This window comes from Choloepus didactylus, chromosome 4 (assembly GCF_015220235.1).
Source record: "Choloepus didactylus isolate mChoDid1 chromosome 4, mChoDid1.pri, whole genome shotgun sequence".
NCBI classification, from domain to species: Eukaryota; Metazoa; Chordata; class Mammalia; order Pilosa; family Megalonychidae; genus Choloepus; species Choloepus didactylus.
Window position 1 is genome coordinate 93,030,621 of NC_051310.1, and position 18,845 is coordinate 93,049,465.

Genomic DNA, 18,845 nt, shown 5'->3' on the forward strand with positions numbered 1-18,845 from the left:
GGGCTGACAGGGCCGCCACCCATTGGGCCTCGCAGGAGAGAAGGCGGGGCCAGGGCCGATCCCCGCACCTCGCTGGGCCACGCGGCCGCTGACGCCGGGCGGGACCACCGAGTCAGTGCTTTACTGGGCGCCGCGGGCGTCCCAGCCTAACGGCTGCTGGAGGCGGGTGAGACCCACTGTAAATGGGGAGCGGGGGGCGGAGGTGGCGCATCCGGGGAGCCGCTCGCGAAGCCACACCCCTCACTGCAGGATGCTCATTTAAACCAGGGTGTCAGTTGCTAACACATTAGCTTAAAGCCACCCAAAAGCAAAGCCCTTAGCCCGTAGTTTGGGCTAAGGAGCATTAACCAAGTTCGGGTTCCGAGTTCTTTGAAGTAAGACCACTGGCACCTCAGTCTGTTCGACTTTGCTCTCAGACCACCTATCCCCTCCACAGGTTGTGTAGGCTCACTCTTCTGCCTCTCGCCACAAGGTCAAGCTTTGAGTTCTTGAAGTCACTTTGCATACTGCAGTCGGTTTTCTCCTTGCCAAATCGGAATTAACACAGTAACAGGCTGCCAGGAGACTTGGGTGAAATAATGCATGTAAAAGGCTTGAGGCATTCTCCGTGCTGCATAAATAACGACCATGTTTATACCATTCCAGATTTCTAGTCATGCAAGCCTGTCCGTAAATAAGCTCTGCACCTAAGGAGGCGAAGTTCTGTTTTTGTCAGTTTTCATTCAAAAGGCAATACTGATAGTTTTGCCACAAACAGCCCAAGTCTTTGTCTTCACCCAGTTTCTTGAAATAAAACAGGAGCTGAGGAGCTGGGGGTTATTTAGAGAAACTAGCCCTCCCCCTCTTGCCCAGCCACAGAATTCTCTCCAAACACAAGCTGGCTCTCTCTGCCCTGTGTTCCCAGCTCTCCCCTTAACTGCCTCACGGTCAACATTGCCAGATGGAGCTGGGCCAGGAAGCTGACCTTGAACTAGTGATTTCAAAGCGCTCCAGGCAGCCGTACTGCTTTGGCCCAGGGGATCCACAGTAGACTGGGCCCAGGCAAGTGACTGCTTTGGAGGCCCCCCAAAGTGTGAAGCCCCAGGCAAAGGCTGTAGATCCAGAGTCAGGGAGAGGAGAAATGATTGAAAGGCATTAAAATAATCAGATGTGACATTACTGTGTTGGCAGCGTGTCCCAGAAGGACCTGTCATCTCTTTTATCTTGTTCTCAATTCTCTTGTCGGAAACACAAGCGGAGGCCTCCAGGCCAACCAGGAATTAGCATGCACCTGGGCCTTTGTATCCACACCTATAAAGTGGGAGAATGGGCCATCTGAGGATTCTTTTGTTCCAAACCATCAGTTATTTGTGGGAACTATCCATACCGGCCTTATTAAAATGCTGGTAAGGACATTGCTTCTGGCACCTGATACAGACCGCTGCCCACTCCCAGGGGCTCACCTGCTCCTCTTCTTGGTAGACAGGGGTCCCAGAGGCCCAAGGGACAAGAAGCAGTACCAAAGCCTCAGTGTTATCCAGAACCCTGCCTTTGCCCACTGAGGGAGGGATGGGACACGTGGTGTTCTCCACTAGGGCAGCTCTAGCTCCATACCAACCTTCCCCATAGTCAGTACCTATTTGGTGAGGCAGCTAGTGGCTGCTCCATTGGCTCAGAGTGGTTAGGTCACTTGCTCAAACTCACACAACTGGGAAGTAAAAGAACTCCAGTTTGAACCTAGATACCTGGCTCCTAGTCCAGTGTTCTTTCAAGTAGGGGACAAGGGAAACGAGAGACCCTATTTATTGCTCTTATTTGGAATTCCTGGTGGTGGTAACTATAAGCCCTGAAAGCTGCTGCAGAGAAAAATGGTATTTAAAGGAAAGGGACTTAGATCCTCCAGTTTGAGGTCAGTGGAATTGGAAACTGCCACCCTTCCAGATTTTAAATCAAACCCCAGTTAGTTATTGAGTCTCATCACATGCAAGTTCATTGTGGAGGCACAAAGATGCATATCATTCAATCCTTACCCTCTGGGAACCAGGTAGGTATCTACAGTCACTGCAACCCCAGGCACAAGAGGAAAGTGTCCCAACAGGAGTTTAGATGAAGTGTGAAGCATCCAACAAAGGGAAAATCACTTCTGATGGGATAGATTGTGGAGAATCCCCATGAAGCTGGCTTTTCTGGGACATCTAAGATCTGGGAGGAAGCTGGGCAGGCAGCTGGGAAAGGTGAAGGACTTGCTCTTCATGCAGGGAATCCTCCAGTGTCAAGAGCTGTTGTGATATATTTGTGGGCAGGGTTGACATCTGGCAGCAGAGGATAGGGGAACTTGGGGAATAGGGGATCAGCCTCAGGGAAGGGAGACAGGGTCCCTGAGCCAGGTTGGGCCTGACACATGGGCAGGCCAGGAGGAGGAGTCAGAGTGACTCAGACTTCCATCCCTGGAGCTGGAAGAATGGCGAAGCCATTATTAGAAATCTGGAAGTAGGGAGGAGGAGAGGGTTGTGGGAGGTGTTGATTGCAGAGCTATTTATGGTAGTCTCTAAACTGATTTCCCTGCCAGCAGCCTTGCCCCCTCCCCCACCCAATCTGCCCTTCCTGCTGTTGCCAGCACTGTCTTCCTGAGGCACAGCCCTGGTTACTTTCTCTGTGGCTCAAAAACCTGCAGTACCTCCCCACTGCCTAATACAATAAAATCCGAATAACGTAATGTTCCATGGCTTTCACCACCTTTACCACCTTCTTGTCTACTCCTTCCCAAGAACCCTGAACTTAGCCATTCTTTCAGACAGACCCTACCTCTGAACCTTTGCACCTTCCCTTGCCTCCATCTAGTGGGCTCTTTCCACTTCCCGTGGCCAGACCCCTACTCATACTTGGGGGCCAAGACTAAACCCACCTTCTCAAGCCTGCACTGGGGGTGAGGAGGGGACACAGCATTACTGTACACCCGAGTTATCCTGCAAGTAAACAATGCCCCCCTCCCGCCGGGCTCTGCCCAAAAAGAGCACAAAATAAGACTACTATGATTTTAACTTTATAAAATAGATCTATGAACAACGACAGGGCTCAGAAAGGAAATTTGGAAGATTCTTAAGTAATGTTTCATTTCATAAAAGTTTCTCTCCAGTTGCTTAAGTTACTCCTAAAATTTCCTAATAAAACTGTAGATCCAGAGTGAGGGAGAGGAGAAATGATTGAAAGGCATTAAAATAACCAGATAAGACATTACTGTGTTGGCAGCAGGATAAAGATTGCTGCTCCCTGTCTGCTGAAATCATTTGTATGATTACGTGTCAATGTTGCTTTGGGCAAGTAAGTTAACCTCTCTGAGCCTCAGTTCTCTCATCTGCAAAATGGGAATAATAACAGTACCTACTCCTTAGGTAGTTGTGAGGATTGACGCTCATGTAGATAAAATGCTTAAAATAGGCCCCTGCAGGCGTAGAAGAGATCTGATGGTGGTGGTGGTGCCTAAATTATCCATTCAGTCACATCCGCTCCATGCCAATTTACTGAGCTCCTATTATTACCAGACAAAAACGATGGGTTCTCTGCCCCATGCGCTCAAATAACCAATTCTGAGACACCAGGTTTCAAAAAGTTTATTGCTAGGTGCGAAGTAGGAGAATCAGATAAGAATCAGATAAACTATTGGCCTAAAAATCTGTCTCCTTGAGTCTAAGGCAGTCAAGGTTTTTATGGATTCAAAAAAGGGGAGATGGAGTCATTACTATTTCAATAGCAAGTATAAGCAGAAACAATTTACAAATGTGAAAGAGAGGAACTGCTAGAACCAAGTCAATGGTTAGTTCTGAGCTGATTCACGTTCCTCCTCCCTCATTAGCATTAGGGGGGTTGCCCTTGTGATTACAAGTTTCTAAAGTGGAAAAATAAAAATGGATAAAGGGAGTACACGTGAGGGTCAGTCACCAAGTTTTTACAATCACAGGGTCACAAGATGAAAGCTATATAGTTATACAATTATTATCAAAGATCAGGGCAACTGGATTATAGTTCAGTACTTTCAGGTACTTCCTTCTAGCTATTCTAATTCACTAGAAGGTAAAAAGAATATTTATGTAATAATTCAGTAGTCATAATCATTTGTTAAATGCTAACTTCTTGGTTACACTATGACGTGCAAGGTGTAACCCTGTGATGGACAAGAGGGCACGTTCCCTGCCTGAGAGGACCTCAGTCTCCCGGGGATGGGGGGATGGATGTGTTGCTTGTACAACCTCTTTGCAGGGCAATTAGTAGTGACCACCCTGTTATAAAATGCACATACCCTTGAGTCCAGTCATTCCACCTTTAAGGACTAGAAATAGAAATAGTCACCAAAATATGCAGAGGCTTAAGTACAGGATGTTCTCTGCAGCATTGTCTGTCCTAGAGAAAAATTAGGAACGACCTAAATGTTCATGTTTGCTGATATAGAAAGATGTTCTATGATATATTAACCAAAAATGACAAATTGCAGAGATATATCCCATTTTAGTTAATATATGTAAGTTTTAATATATAAAAATGAAAAATTGAAGGCACAGAAACCAACGTATAAGAGGGAGAAGTGATTCTGGGGGACTTTCAGTTTTTACTTGTACAATCCTTTGGGGTTTGAATGTTATATAACAAGCATCTATTACTTTTTTTTTTTTAATTAAATTCATACCATACAATCATCTATGGTGTACAATCAACTGTTCATAGTACCATCATATAGTTATGACTTTATCACCCCAATCTGTTTTTTACCACTTTCCTTACACCTGAAACAATCAGAGTAAGAATAAGAAATAAAAGTAAAAAAGAACACCCAAATCATCCCCCCCATTCCACCCTATTTTTCAGTCAGTCTTTGTCCACATTCTTCTACTCATCCATCCATACACTGGATAAAAGGACTGTGATCCACAAGGTTTTCACAATCACACTGTCACCCCTTGTAAGCTACACTGTTATACAATCATCTTCAAGAGTCAAGGCTACTGGGTTGGAATTTGATAATTTCAGGTATTTACTTCTAGCTATTCCAATATATTAAAACCTGAAATGTGTTATCTATATAGGGCATGTGCTGGTTTGAATGTATTATGTCCCCCAGAAAAAGCCATATTCTTTGATGCAGTCTTCTGGGGCAGACATATTAGTGGGGGTTAAGTTCAAACGTTTGGATTAGGGTGTTTCTGTGGAGATGCACCCCACCCAACTGTGGGTGATGACTCTGATTGGATAATTTCCATTGGAGGTGTTACCCCACCCATTCAGGGTGGGTCTAAATTAAATCGGTGGAGCGATATAAATGAGCTGACAAGCAGAAGGAATTCAGTGCAGCTGAGACTGACATTTTGAAGAGGAGCTACAGCCAAGAGGGACACTTCGAAGAAGGCACAGAAGCTGAGAGAGTAGCTGCAGATGAGAGACAGTTTGAAGACCGCTGTTGAAAGCAGACTCTTGCTCCAGATAAGCTAAGAGAGGACAAACACCCCAAGAGCAACTAAGAGAGACATTTTTGAGGAACTGCAGCCTAGAGAGGAACATCCTGGGAGAAAGCCATTTTGAAACAAGAACTTTGCAGCAGATGCCAGCCACGTGCCTTCCCAGCTAACAGAGGTTTTCCAGACACCATTGGCCATCCTCCAGTGAAGGTACCCAATTGCTGATGTGTTTACCTTGGACACTTTATGGCCTTAAGACTGTAACCAAATAAACCCCTTTTTATAAAAGCCAATCCATCTCTGGTGTTTTGCATTCTGGCAGCACTAGCAAACTAGAACAGTGCATAACAGTGTCCACCAGAGTGACCTCTCAACTCCATTTGAAATCTCTCAGCCACTGAGGCTTTATTTCGTTTCATTTCACATCCCCTTCTTGGTCAAAAAGATGTTCTCAATCCCACAATGCCAGGTCCAGATTCATTTCCGGGAGTAATAGCCCATGTTGCCAGGGAGATTTATATCTCTAGGAGTCAGTCCCATGTAGAGAGAGAGGGTCACATCTGAGCAACAAAGAGGCACTCAGGACAAAGAGGCACTCAGGGGGAGACTTTTAGGCACAATTATAAACATTTCCCTGTTAGGTTGTGCTCTAAGATTCAGTTCTGAGTTTACACATTGTAGTTAGTCCATATTGGTGAGGCATTATAGTGTTTGCCTTGGTTTCTGGTGTACTTCACTCAAAAAGCATCTATTACTTTTGATTTAATTTTTATGTAAGTTTTTTTATTAAAGAAGTTGTAGGTTTACAGAAAAATCATGCAGAAAATACGGAGTTCCCAAATACCACCCTCCCCACCCCCAATTATTAATGCCATGCATTAATGTGGTACATTTGTTTATGGTTGATGAAAGAATATTATTATAATTGTACTATTAACTATAGTCCATAGTTTACATTTGGGTTCACTTTTTGTGTTGTATAGTCCTATATTGTCAGTAATTTTTTTTTCATTTTATTCTGGTAACATATATATAAACCCCAAAATTTCCGCTTTTAACCACATTCAAATATATAATTCAGTGCTGTTAATTGCATTCACAATGTTGTGCCACCATCACCACCATCCGTTACCAAAACTTTCCCATCACACCAAGCAGAAACTCTTCCATTTAAGGATTAACTCCCCATTCCCTATTCCCACCCTGGTCCCTGGTAACCTGTATTCTAGAGATGTATTTAGGTGTGGATTTTTTATTTTAAAATTAAATTGACACAGCAACTTAAATGCTGTGCAGTACCCCAGCACAATTCACTCTGGCAGCTTCCTTTAACTTGGGGGTTTTCCTTCTACGTTCTTTCCATCCTTGGGAGAAGTGAGGAGTTAAAGGTGCTGGGGGAGGGGAAGAGGAAGTGAGGTAAAGGAGAGCGGGGTGAGGGGCACCTTAGAGCGCCTGCCATGTCAAAAACACCCCAACTGCTGCCACCGGGGCTGGCCACGCCCCACAGCTGTGTCTGGCAGCTGGAAGAAGCCATCCCCAGGTGTTCCAGAGGTGGCCATAGGGCTGGTCCTAGGACCACAGAAGGATGAAAATAAAGGTCAAAATGAAGAGTTCAGTGGAGATTAGGACAAGACGGTACAACTGAGAGCAATGTTCTCAGTGTGATCTGCAGACCCTGGGAGAAGATCCTCAAAACCCTTGCAGAGGTTCCAAGACCCTTTCAAGGGGTCTGTGATGTCAAAACTATTTTCATAGAAAACCAAGAAGTCACTTGCCTTTTTCAGTGTTAACATTTACTGGGATGGTGTTCTAGTTTGCTAATGCTGCCAGAATGCAAAACACCAGAGATGGATTGGCTTTTATAAAAAGGGGGTTTATTTGGGTACACAGTTACAGTCTTAAGGCCATAAAGTGTCCAAGGTAACACATTAGCAATCGGGTACCTTCACTAGAGGATGGCCAATGGTGTCTGGAAAACCTGTTAGCTGGGAAGGCACGTGGCTGGCGTCTGCTCCAAAGTTCTGGTTTCAAAATGGCTTTCTCCCAGGATGTTCCTCTCTAGGCTGCAGTTCCTCAAAAATGTCACTCTTAGTTGCTCTTGGGGTATTTGTCCTCTCTCAGCTTCTCTGGAGCAAGAGTCTGCTTTCAACAGCCGTCTTCAAAATGTCTTTCATCTGCAGCTTCTGTGCTATCTTCAAAGTGTCCCTCTTGGCTGTAGCTCCTCTTCAAAATGTCACTCACAGCTGCACTGAGTTCCTTCTGTTTGCCAACTCATTTATATGGCTCCACTGATCAAGGCCCACCCTGAATGGGTGGGGCCATGCCTCCATGGAAGTTATCTCATCAGAGTTATCACCTCCAGTTGGGTGGGGCATATTTCCATGCAAGCACTCAAAGAATTCCAATTTAATCAGCACTAAAATGTCTGCCCCACAAGATTGCATCAAAGAATATGGCTTTTTCTGGGGGACATAATACATTCAAACCGGCACAGATGGTATGAAAGCAATGCTGGAGAAAACTGTTGGTACGTTAGCCCAAGTCATAATGACACCAAACTGGACTAGTAGTGATTATATGGCTCACAATTATACACTCACAGTTTTAAAAAAATTTACTTGAAGTATCCTTAATAAAGCAGTAAAGATGATTGATTTTATTAAATCTCAACTCTTGGGTATATTCTATTTAATATTGTGAGACAAACATAGGAAGTATGCACAAAACACTTCTGCTGCAGACACAAATAAGATAGTTGTCCCCAGGAAAAGCCCTCCAGCTTATTTAACTTATGAGCTGAAGCAGCTGCTTTTTTTCACAGAACATCTTTTTAACTGGAAAGAACAACTGATAGGGAATCCATGGTTGTTCAGACTTGGATATTTGGCATTTTCCCAAAATTGAGCAAAATGAGCCTGTCACTTTAAGGAAACACCTGGCTGACTCTGTTCTGTGGAGGCTATGACATTGCTATTTTTGAAGCATTCAGAGCAGCTATTTTGTAGAATGTCCTAAAATTTGGATTTTTCTGATGGTTTCCTTATCATTAGATTCAGGATAAACTTTTTTTTTTTTTCCATAAACAACAGGAATTTATTGGCTTATGGTTTTGAGGGTGGGAGAAGTCCAGAATCTGGGCTTCAGCAAAGCAATGTTTTCTCCCCAATGACTTTGGCATTCTGGGCTGCTGGCTGTAGGCAATCCTTGGTCCTTGGCTTTTCTGTCACATGGCAATACATGTCACAGGTTCTTCTTTTTTTCCAGGTGCCATTGACCTCTGGCTGCTCCTCGTGGCTATTCTAGGGTAAACAGTTTTAACAGGAATATTAAAAGCTAGTGTTCCGTCATATCACATCAGCAAGCCTCTGATGTGTTTGTCGTATTATTGGTTATGCCTCAACTGATCACTTAATTACGGTGGTATGGAAGCATGTTTTTAAATCACAAACAGGGTTTGGTGACTCTCTTTTTGTCAGTGATTTTATATTTCATTACACTAGGTCTATATGACATATCTTCTTTGGCACTTATTGACCCCTCTTTTGTGGTCCAATATGTGGTCAAATTTGCAAATTCTTGAAAACAAAAAGTGTGGTTCCCTAATTGTAAGATGCAGAGTTCTGCGTTTGCTCTTTAGAAATTGCTTACTAAGTATGTTCTTCAAATCTATATGCTTACAAATTTTTATGGACTTCACCTGTTAATTTCTGAGGTGTTAAGATCTCCCAGATGTGTTGATTTCTCTATGTGGTTCCATCAATTTGTGCTACATGTATTTTGAAGCTATGTTCATGACATATTTTTCTAATGAATTATTTCTTGAATCATTAAGGAATGATCCTCTTTATCCCAAATACATTTTATTTCTACTCCTTTAGAAATTAAATTCTTAACTTGACTTTACAAAGTTTAAAGTTCATCATTTTCTTTATTCTTCTTAAGGTCTATTTTGTATTATATTATGTTACTATGCATTGGTTGGTATTTTTCTTGTATAGCTTTTTCATGCTTTTGTGTGTGTGTATGTGGAATGTAACATATTTACATAGAAGTAATTACTTTCCAAGTGCAATTTAACAAGTACTTAGAGAAAAAATTTCAAAGAATGTTATGGGTTACAGTTCCAAAGTTTCAAGTTATTTCCTTATTCTAAAATATAAAATATATGCAAAAAAGGTGATAACTTTCAAAGTACTATGTAACAAATGATTATATAGGAAATTTCCAGGAATGTTATGTGTTATAGTACCACAGTTTCAGTTATTTCCTTATTGGGAAATATATACACACAAAAGATGATAACTTTCAAATTACAATTTAACAAGTAGCTAAACAGCAAATTTCAAAGAATGTTATGGGTTACAGTTCCACCATTTCAGGTCTCTCCTTCTAGCTGTACTAGCAACTAAGAAAAAGAAAATTATACAGAGATTCAGTATTCATAATCCTTTGTTAAATTCCACCTTGTCTGTTGCTACCCCTTCCTCTAGTTTAATCAGTTTCCCTGTCTTCAAGGATGTCTAGACAGTGACCATCCTAACTTTTTCATGTTGAAAAGGGGTGCTGACATTATGGGAAAAGGGGATGCAACTGGTTGATAGTCTTGAAGAGGCTGTTGCCTCTGGGTTTTGGGACTTAGCTGGCATAAGAGCTCTCTGGAGGATTGAAGTTTCTGAAGAGTAAACTTAGTAAGTGAAAGTTTATTTATAAAGTATCAGATAGGGATCCCAGTGTTCTTTAAGGTTTTCAAGACTGCTGTTGACTTGGGCTTGTCATACTGTGGCCATTTGGGATATCTAGCTGAAGCTTTCATAGGAGTAACCTCCAGGATAGCCTCTCCACTCTATTTGTTTTTCATTACTTTTACTTTCAATTTTTCTGTGTTATCATGTTTTGGGTATCATTGTGTACAGCATTTAGCTGGATTTTGTTTTTCTGTAGCATACATTGAAAGTCCCTGTCCTTAAAGAGACACATTTAAATGATTCACATTTATGAGGATTACTGAAAAATGTCAAACTTATTTTACCACTTTATTTTTGTGGTTTTTATTTGCCACAAATTTCCTTTGTTTCTTTCCACTTCCTTCTTAGCTTTCTATTGGATTAATCAAGTTTTCTTTACCTGCCCCACCCGCTTCTTACTGGTGTGGAAATTATACATTCTATTTCTACTCCTTTAGAAATTAAATTCTTGACTTTACAAAGTTTAAAGTTCATCATTTTCTTTATGCTTCTTAAAAATATGAGAAACTTAGAATAATTTCTCTCAAGCCCCCTCTCCTATCGTTCATGTTATTATTCCATAGTATTTTTATCCCATGGAGTTTTCTGAGCCCCATCCTTTTTTCTTTTCTTTTTTTTTTAAATAGGTTTATCAACATCCTTGTGTTTCTTTGCTGAAATTGTGTCTTTCATCCCATCCCACCTCCTGGGTTTATTTGGTAGCAGTCTCACGGTGATGTGAGGGTTAGATGAGGACTTGGCAGAGGACTCAGTGAATGATAAGGGGTCAGCAGTGGTCACCATTATTCTCCCTCCTGAGGTGGAGGGCTGGTGAGTGGTGGGCATGCCTGAGGCAGCTCTTGCGGTGACTGCAATGGGGAGTTCTGAAGGGCTGGAGTGTTTACCTGAGGTAGGTGGGAATGCTGAAAATCAAAACAAGTGGCTAAAGGCAAACTTCCTGCAACCAGTTTGTCCAGTGAGGTGCTGGTAAAAGTTTAGCAAACAGGTCTGTGGAAGGGAAGGGGAGGGTGCTGGTTTCAGTGCTGTCAGTTCTTCCACCATAGCTCATTTCAAACTACCAACATGACATCCCCAAATACTGAGTTGTATGGTGTTTCCACCATATAGATATAATAGATGTAAATATACTCAAGAGGATAGGTACTCTTTCAACATGAAGAAGTTAGAATGGTCATTGCCCAAATACCTCTGAAGACTGAGAGACTGAGCAAATGAGAGGGAGGAGTTGTAGCAGAGCAGTTAGGATTTAACAAAAGATTATGACTACTGAATCATTTTATAGACACTTCTTTTGAGTTTCTAGTGGAGTAGAACAGCCAGAAGGAAATATCTAAAATAGTTGAACTGCACCTCAGTAGCCTTGATTTTTGCTAATGATTGTATAACTAGATAGCTTTTATCTTGTGACTCTGTGTGAATGTAAAAACCTTGTGACTCAAACACTGGGGATTGATGGCTTGACATCCTGAGCCCTCTGTCTTGGGGCTTGCCCCTATGAAGCTTGTTACTGCAAAGGAGAGGCTAAACCTGCTTATAATTGTGCCTAAAAGTCTCCCCCTGAGTGCCTCTTTGTTGCTCAGATGTGGCCCTCTCTCTCTAGCTAAGCCAACTCGACAGGTGAACTCACTGCCCTCCCCACTACATGGTTCCTGACTCCCAGGGGTGTAAATCTCCCTGGCAATGCAGGATATGATTCCTGGGGCTGAATCTGGACCCAGCATCGTGGGATTAAGAACATCTTCTTGACCGAAAGAGGGATGCAAAATGAAATAAAGTTTCAGTGGCTGAGAGATTCCAAATGGAGTTGAGAGGTCACTCTGGTGGACATTCTTATGCACTATATAGATAACATTTTTTTAGGTTTTAATGTATTGGAATAGCTAGAAGTAAATACCTGAAACTACCAAACTCCAACCCAATAGCCTTGACTCTTAAAGACAATTGCATAACAATGTAGATTATAAGGGGTGAAAGTGTGATTGTGAAAACCTTGTGGATCGCACTCCCTTTATCCAGTGTATGAATGGATGAGTAGATAAATGGGGACAAAAACTAAATGAAAAATGGGGAGGGGTGGTTTGGGTGTTCTTTTTTATTCTTATTCTGATTCTTTCTGATATAAGGAAAATGTACAAAAATAGATGGGGGTGATGAATGCACAACTATATGATGGTACTGTGAACAGTTGATTATACACCATGGATGACTGTATTCTATGTGAATATATCTCAATAAAACTGAATTTAAAAAAAAAAAAAAAAACTTGTGATGACACCCCCTTTATCCATATGGATAGATGAGTAATATAGTAAAGACATGCATGGAAAAAAATGTAGACTATAGAGTACCTAGAGATAGACAGAAGCTAGAGAAGGGAGAGTGGTTACCTAATATGTACAGAATTGTTAATGAAGTTGAACTTAAATCTTTGGGAATGGATAGAATTGACGGTAACTCGTTTGTGAGATTATAAGAAATAGTAATATATTGTAGGTGAATTTGATTGAAAGTGGTTGTTTAAAGTCATGTATGTAAATAAGTTGTTGCATGAACCACTACAAATGTTAAAAAAAATGATAGAGGGGTGTATGGGAAAAAAACATAGCTATTGCAAACTGTGAACTATAGGTAACAGTAATAATTTAATATTCTTTCATCAACAGTAATAAATGTACTACACCAATACTATGGGTCAACAATAGGGGAGGATAAGGGGTATGGGAGGCTTTGGGTTTTATTATTTTATTCTTATTTCTGTTCTGGAGTAATAAAAATCTTCTAAAGTTGGTCATGGGTATGTACGCACAACTATGTGATGATATTGTGAGACAGTGATTGTATACTTTAGATGGTTTGTGTGGTGTGTGAATATATCTCAATCAAATTGAGAAAAAAAAAGGATGGGTACTAGTAAAATGTAGTAAAACAATTAGGAAGTGATAATTTTGGAGTCTTTTAATATAATTTATTTAATTATAAGTTTATATAAGTGAATTTTAAATAACGGCTGTATTGAATAACCGACTTGCAAAATTCCTGAAAAGTTAACAATTGACTCTCATGAATCTATATGTGCTGGCTCCAGCCACCACTGAATTAGTCCATGAATCCTATTTTGGAGTCCATAATCATTGGCAAATAGCATCCATACTTTGTTCAGGACCCACCAAGTGGACAATATACTAAGGACAGTTTCAACCGACTTTTTTTCCCTCAACATTTAAAATTTAAATTTTATATTTAATGAAATAACTTTTAGATTTAATTTAGACATAAATATTATCGTGTCACCCATGTGCTTCTATAAAATGGAGAATATAAGCAGAATAAAATGGTTAACATATTCCTAAACTTTCTTAACATTATTCGAACTCTGTCTTTTTTCACTTTGCTTTTTTTTTTTTTTTTTTTACTTTTTATTGTGGTGACAGATATACAATATAACATTTCGCATTTTAACCCCTGTCAACTACACAATTCAGTGGTGTTAATTACATTCACAATGTTTTGCTACCATCACCACCATCCACAAAGTACTTTTTAAAGGACCAGTGCTCATTCCTCTGGTAACTGAGTCCCCATCTCCAGGTCACAGCCCTGAAAGGTAACCTTTGCCTTCCACAGCTCCGAGCTTGTTTAACATTCCACTCCACCAGCACCTCCCCCTGTGTCAGAACCCACAGTCTCTGAATCCCAGCTAGTCCCTGGGCAGGTGCTCACAAGGTTGTCCAGACGGCTGGAAGGGGAGCAGCAGCCTGCGCAGGACCCAGCCCTGAGCAGCACCGCCCGCCCCTTGGCTCCCAGCCCCCTGACTTCTGCCTTCATGGGTTAGGAATGCCCTTGGCAAATCAACCCCACCAGTCCTTTTCCCTCACGTGTTTCAAAACTGGAGCCAAACTGCCATTCCTCAGGGTAACCCCACTTCTCTCCATTGCTCTTCGATTCCTGCAAATTACCACGGAGACAGTAATAACGTTGACAACTACGTGCATGAGACGCTTACTCTAGAATGATCCCCCTTAATCCTCATAACAACCCTGAGAAGTAGGTACTATTCTTATCCCAGTTCTGCAGATGAAACCCAGGGCTTTGGATGGTGTGCTAACTTGCCCACAGTCACATGAGAAGGACCTAGGATTTAACCCCAGCCTGTCTGTAGAACCTAGGCACTCTGTCAATATTTTTTTTCCTTCCTCCTTCCACTGTCTTCCTTCACATGGCATCCATAGTTCATGCACAATTACTTTGCATTCTTTAACACACTGCTTACTACTAAATGTTCTCAAGCAAGGAGCCAGTGGTAGAAGCCACGGGTCTAAAAAGATCACCCAAGGAGCTACTGTGTGCAAGGGAGAGAAAAAGGGAACGAGAAAGAGGGATCATTGACAAGACTTTGGGGGCACCAACACCTAACGGCCCCTGAGGCGGAGGAGACTGAGAAAGTGCTGTGGCAGAAAGCATGGGGTGTCCCAGGAGAGGGGCTTCTAGGGGATGGTGCATGGCAGGAAGGCTACAAAGTAGACAAGTGTCACACCCAAGAGGGCTTTTGTAGCCAAAGGACTAAAGGAAGCACCAGACATGTTCTGAGACATGAACTTTTATTATGGGGCTTACCGACAGGGTGGGAAGTTGAGTCACGTTGCCCTGAATTCAGGAGCTTCTGTCAGGAGCTTCTGTGAATGGATTCACGAGCTGCTCTGAATTGCAGTGGGTTCAGAGCTCAACGTGAAGATACTCTGCCCTTTGGTGGGGCTGAACAAGCTGGTTATAAGGGTTTGACATCCCAATGGGTATGAGAGCATAAGGTGGGGAGCAGGGGTCTTGCAAAGTAGGGAGGGACTGATTGTAATCAACGGGGGTGGAGGGGGGAGGATTATAGGTTATCTTGTAGATAATATCTCAGGAAGTCTCAGGGAGGAGGTAGTTTCAGGTATAGATTACATTTAGCACCTGATTTTACAAGAATAGGTCAAACCTCAACTGACCTAGGTCACGCAAGCTGCTGTGTGCAGTCTTCAAGGCGCTTGGGGGAGGCCCTGGGCCCAGGGCTCCCACAAGTAAATGAGCACTGGAAAGTGCCCCTGGCACTGAGCACTCAAAAGTCCATCAGTGACCTTGGCAGAGGCTGGGGCAGGACAAGCAGGAGACCAGTAACAGGGGATTGAGAAAAGGCTGGGAGGTCACAAAGTAGAGTCAGCCCTTGTAGAAGGAAAAAGCTGGAAGAAGGAGAAAACTGGAGGGAGCTGCTCAATGGAAGGAGGGCTTTGGGGCTTGGGTTTTAGATTTGTGTGTGTGTGTATGTGTGTGTGTGTTTTAAGTTGGAAATGTCCTTAGCACATTTATGTGCTGAGGAAAAGGAACTGACACAGGTCAGGTTGAAGATGCTAGAGAGCAGGTGGTGATGGTGAGAGGTTGCCGAGACCACAGATGTGAGGGATCCAAGCCTCGGACCGAGAAGGCTCACCTCTCCTTGTGGGACAGGCAGGCAGGTAATAGACATCAGGATTAGCTTTGCGGAAGACACTGGAAAGGGAAGAGACGAGTGATTCTATAGAAGGTATATAAGCTTTTTAGTCTCTTTGCTGAGTGGTTTAGAGTGGTGTGGCTGTGATTGAGTGAAGTGGGGCCCCTTTCCCCTTAATCCTATAACATCTGCAAAGTAAAAATGTTGTGTAAACGGCATTAAGCCATGAGGAGGAGGGAATGAGACTGTACCAGTTAAAGGAAGCGAAACTTTTCCGTTCAGGGGAGGCGAAACTGCAGTTGCACGCATCAGCCAAGCATAACCCTTTAACAATCAATAACTGCACCAGTTCCAAGTGAAACTTTTTGTGAAATGTTCCTTAGCTAAACCTTGCTAAATTGTCTTTTGTAACCAATAGCTAACTGCCAACTCTGCTTCTGTTCAAATAGCTTGCTTGCGTTTCCAGGATATGGTTTCTGTCTGTATAAGGCACCAGCACATGCAGGTCGGGGCTGCTTACTGAACTCCCTGCACAGAGTGACAGTGAGCAGTCGCCGGCTGGCTAATAAAGGCTCTTTAAATTCTGTTTAGCTGTCTCGTACTTTAACTCGCGGGCACCGTAACATTGAGAATGTTTGTCTCTCTTTGGGACAGTCAAGGCTATCCAGAAAGGAGAAACACAAACAGCAGCTCTTGGAGTTTGGATACCCCTTTCCCCCATAACACCCACCCCAAATCCAGGGCACAGTGAGCAGGGTAGTTACCAAGATTCCTGGACAACAGCCTTCCTCTTGGCACTTAGACCTGAAGAGATGGGGAGGCCAAGAGTCTGTCAAAATGACCTGGCAGGAGGAATGCTGCATCTCTGTCTCCCTGCCAGAGGCAGGCACAGGCTGTACCACCAAATGCAGCCTGGTCCTTTGCTTTAGGTGCAAATGGATTTATATTCTGTGGGGCCTGACACTTACACAATTGGGGTTAGGGGATCCTTTTTAGGAAAAAAAAAAAAAAAAAGGCAAAATTCAGTACTGTTCCTCGGAAGGGACCTTTGCAAGTGAGGAGCCCTGAAGCTTAAGCTTCAGGAAGGGGTAAGTGCAGGGAAAATAAAATAGGATGATGGGATAAAACATAAAGGAAAGGTGAGGCTACTCTAATTTGGGGAGTCAGGAAGGCCTCATGGGCTGCGGAAAGAGTTGGCAGGGAGAATGTGGAAGAGCATGCGGAGAAGAAGGAATAGCAAGTGCAAAGGCCCTGAGGCTGCAACAAGCTTGAAATGCTAGAACCAGGAGAAGACCAGTGTGCCCAGAGCGTGGTGAGCCAGAGGAGAGGGGTAGGCTCAAGATGAGGGTAATGGGTAAGGGACAGCTCACATAGGACCTGGAAGGCCCTGGTAAGGATGGCCTTAGCCCAGGATCCATGGGAAGCCATTAGAGGCTTTTAAGTGTGGCCAAGACATAAGCTAAGTGTGAAAAGAGCATTGTGGCTGTGTATAGAGAATGAATTGCTCACAATTCCAAAAAAAGGGTGGTGAATGGAGGGTGGGGTTGTGTTAGCAGATCTGATAATCAGGGGAACAGAGTCTCAGGGACACAAGGCTGATTCCCATGTTTCCCAGAGGCTCCCTCTGATAAGCCTCCATCCCTCACGTTTCCCCCAAAGAGCTTTGGTAACAAAGGGCTGATCTGCAGCTGTCCCACTGGATCTCACAGCTCCAGACAGCTTCAGAGATCCAGCGTTGAAATCTGTGGGAGACAGATAACACCACACTGCCCTTAGCAACCCCCCAGGACCCTGGGAGTGAGCACCCGTTTCCAGTTTATCCTGGCAGCCGTGTTTGGGGTGTAAGAGGAGGTGAGCCCTCTGGGCCCTGTGGGGTGTCTGACTGGAGAGCAGAGGCCAGATAACCTCTCTCTCTTCAGGCTGCACTGTCCTTGGCTTCCCAAAGACAGAGATCTCCTTGGGAATGTTGGGGCCACCCCAGCGGCCAACAGGAAATGTGTTACAGAGGAAGAGAAAGGAGAAACTGTAATGCTGGAGCTGCCTAATGAGTTGGTCTGCTCTGTGGAGAGGGGGAAAGGAGCTTTCTGGAAAGGAAACTTGGAATGCTAATGAGGATCTCCAAGCCAAGGAAGGTGCAAGAGGGGCTGGGGGAGAGGTGGGGCTTCCTGGGGGCAAGAGGCGGGAGCAGCCACTGTGGGTCAAGGCAGCACAGTCAGCAGGGTGAGTTTCCAGTGTCTTGAATGGAATGAGTATCCAGGAAGTCATAGCCTCTCCCCCAGGCTCCCCCTTCCTCCCCCGCAGATTCCATGGGGACCAAGGGTCTCCCTGGATAAGGCCATCTTTGCAGCACTTTGGAGTCTAAGGCAAGAAACCAAGCAACATGGTAGCTGGGTTGTTAGCTGCCCTGTTGGGGACTTGGGAATGGGAGAACCTGGAAGACAAAGAGCTAGTTTTTCTCCCTGCTGATGGAGGGAATTTGGGCTTCAGACTGAGTTTGAGATACCAAAGCCAAGGGCCCTTTGGCCAGGCCAGAGTGATTCCTGGGAGGCCAGACAGGAAAGTGCTTGTCCACAGTCCAGGTTATAATACCAGACAAAAGCGGAGGGTTCTCTGCCCAATATGCATAACAGCCAATCCATGACACCGGGGTTTCAAAGAGAGAAAGAGTTTATTGCTAGGCGTGAAGCAGAAGATCAGAAGACCTATGAACCTAGAAATCTGTCTCCCCAAGTCTAAGGAATTCAAGGTTTTTATGGATTCAGACAAGGGAGATGGAATTGTTAGCATCTCAATAACAAGTTGTCATGGCTCAAGAAGGCTTTTGTAGCCAAAGGACTAAAGAAAGCACCAGACAGGTTCTGACACATGAGCTTTTTTTATGGGGCTTACCTGCAGAGTGGGAAGTCAGAGTCACATTGCCCTGAATTCAGGAGCTTCTCTGAATGGATTCAGGAGTTGCTCTGAATGGGGGCAGACTCAGAGCTCAACTGTGAAGATACTCCGCCCTTTAGGGGGGCTGAATAAACTGGTTATAAGGGCTCAACATTCCAATGGGTATGAGAGCATAAGACAGGAGGTGGGGTGGGGGTGGGGTCTTGCAAAGTAGGGAGGGACTGATTGTAATAACAGGGAGGAGAGGAGGATTATAGATTATTTTGTAGATAACAGTAACTCAGGGAGTCTCAGGGGGGAGGTAATTATAGATTAGCA